This window comes from Dryas octopetala, chromosome 6, assembly GCF_963921425.1.
Source record: "Dryas octopetala chromosome 6, drDryOcto1.1, whole genome shotgun sequence".
NCBI lineage: Eukaryota > Viridiplantae > Streptophyta > Magnoliopsida > Rosales > Rosaceae > Dryas > Dryas octopetala.
The window spans coordinates 16,830,370-16,833,146 of record NC_141371.1 but is presented as its reverse complement, the minus strand read 5'-3'; the positions used below and the strand labels follow the sequence as shown (position 1 = coordinate 16,833,146).

At 33.2% G+C, this 2,777-nt stretch overlaps 1 long non-coding RNA gene across 1 annotated transcript; it reads right to left on the bottom strand.

Annotated features, from left to right (window-relative positions):
- Nucleotides 1-859: 859 nt before the first annotated feature.
- LOC147282875 (uncharacterized) lies at nt 860-2,224 on the bottom strand. Its single transcript, XR_015123099.1, has 3 exons — nt 1,975-2,224; nt 1,617-1,658; nt 860-1,521 (listed from the first exon to the last, which is right to left on the bottom strand). It is a non-coding gene; the product is annotated as an uncharacterized LOC147282875 (long non-coding RNA).
- Nucleotides 2,225-2,777: the final 553 nt, after the last annotated feature.

Genomic DNA, 2,777 nt, shown 5'->3' with positions numbered 1-2,777 from the left:
CGAAAAACGGTTGTATAATGTGCCTGTTTACATCTGTTTTAAGAAGCTCCCAATTGTCTTTGACCACAATGCAATTATAAACAAAAATGCACAATCTGATGAGATAGACTGTTTTGGTACAACCATTGTTCCAAATTGATTCCCATCATAATTAACATTCCTAATAAATTATACATTTACAAAATACCATTCACAATAATAAAGAATTGGAATTTATAAAATACTAAATAATATAAGATATTTCAAGATAGTAATTGTATATATGCCTTAACCCAATTCCATTTACAAAACCAACCATGCCATACACAAAAACCCTCCATATATGCCTTTCCAAAATATCAAGCATCAATCTAATCTACCAAATTGCTGCCATATATCAAAAGTATTATCCAGCAAAGCTAGCCTATCAATCATTAATATCCCCAAGCTAATCTAACAAAGTAATCAATCATATATATACTCCAAGCTAGTCTAACTAAACACATGGCCTACAAAATCAAGTCAAAAAGGTGTCATATATGCAATAATCCAACATTAGTCTACATATACTACCCCACAAAGTTTGCCCATTTAGCCCGGACTTCATTGATATCTAGCTTCTTGGGTATAAGTGTTGTCCTTCCTCTGCTCCCACTGAAACAAGGCAGAAATGGAGTACTAATTAAAAATAAAATTCAACCCAAAATGCAAACCTTCACAGCAGCAACATCAACACCCGGGGTCTGAGTCTTAAAAATTATTATCAATGTTATTAACAGAATCATTAGAAAGCAAAAAACATAAAAGAGAAAGAACACATGAAATAGATTCCAGACATGTAGCAGTAACATTGCATCCTCTAAATTCAGCATATTAAGCTTGTTCAAGCCTGCCATGCACAAATGAAAGTCGAGCAACTGAGTCTTAGAAAGGTAAAGATAAACAAACATTATGAGGGATAAACGTAAATGATCCAGCAAATTGATACCCTAAAGAAAACAGTATGATAATGTCAAATAGGATGCTGGATTTTCCTTGCTCTCCCTTAGAAAAATTCCTGTTTATAGGCTTTTTCCTTTTATTTTCTCTTAGTACTGTCAACTATAATAATAATAATAATAAGAAATACTCCTAAAAATAGGAGCATCAGCAGTTGTTGCTCCTTTACAGCTTGAGCTAAGATGGTAGTGCATCAAAGTTGGATTCTCTCTCTATCATAGCCAGTGTGTAAGTAGTGTCACCATCCTACTCTTCTAATTGCATATATAAAGAGTCTATGATTGTGTTTGAATGTGTGTGTGTGTACACACGCAAATAAGAAAAACAGAAATTGAGAGAAGCAGAAAACTATTGATGCATTGACAACTAGAAAAACTATGGAATACCTTTCAAAGAAGAAACTCCATAATCATTAATGTTACAGTTGGATATCTATAACTCATTCAAGTTAGCAAACTTCCTACGAGCACATGTTGGAGACATGCATCAATGATGCCTTACCACTCAACATCTCCTCAGTGAGCTCCATCTACTCATTGTAGTCTGCATAAGTCATTGTACTCAGTCATTTCACCTTCATTTGATTAAATGAAAAACAATATAAGGAATAAGCTAGTAATGAAGTAGTATTGATTTACCACTCAACATTTCCTCAGTGAGCTCCATCAAGTCATTGTAGTCTGCAAAAGGCATACAGAAATTACAGGTAGGGAACTGAGGATTATGAGTCATTTCACCTTCTTTGGATTTAATGCAAACAATATAAGGAATAGGTGTATCAATGTTGGAAGGGACATACGGACAATGCAATGCTGGTATAGTTTAACATTGAACTGTAAACATAATGAGGTAGTATTGATTTGTCTCATTGAATCAAGATGTCACTGTAAGACACAATAATAAATTACCATGAAAATATTTGCCGCTCATACATTTTATTGGTGAAAAAGTAGTATTTGAAATGAAATATTTCTTTGAAAATGTCAGTGTACATACCTTTGTATCAAAGTGCAATCAATCAACACCTTTCCAATTATCAACATCATAAGTAGTGTAATGCTTGCAACACCTGCTACCTTGAGCCTACAACCAGTGGCATTGCCTTGACCACTCACTTCTTGCAGATCCCTAACATAATTCATTGCATAATTTGACACCACCAAAGAATCCTATAGGCATGAAGACTGCAGCAACTAATGAGTCCAAAAATAATCCAAATCTTGTATCTGTTCTTATTGATTCAAGCACACATGAAATTCACTTTAATTGAAAAACGTAGAACAAGAGATTAAAGCATAACTAAAATGAGAATCCCAAAGACAATTTCAGTCAATTACATACCTAAAAAACCTATACATGGAACTCTTAAATTGCCTAGAAAATTTGGGAAGTTAGGAAAAAGAGATAACCAAAAATCTTAATTTCTTTTTTTCCTAATTATGATCGTCTTGGTACTAAGATGATTTTATTTTTCTGCACAATAGCAACAGAGGACTCCCAAAAATTCTTATGTCTATCAGACTCTTAGTAATTGTCACCTTACTCATAATTTTATTAACCCATAACTCCTGTTTAATTTCTGAAAATAGATTAACCAAAAACATAAGTAAAAAAAAAAAAAATCTTGCTTTCAAGAATTTGGAACCCCTTGATTAGTCTAGTTTTTCATTTGTGCAAACGAAATCACTAACAAAAAATAAATAAACTGAATTTTCTTTTCTAGTCCGGCCCTGAACTCTTAGCATCCAAAGACAACCAAAATAATTTTCTCACCAACTACAGTGAATGTCAGGAAGTAC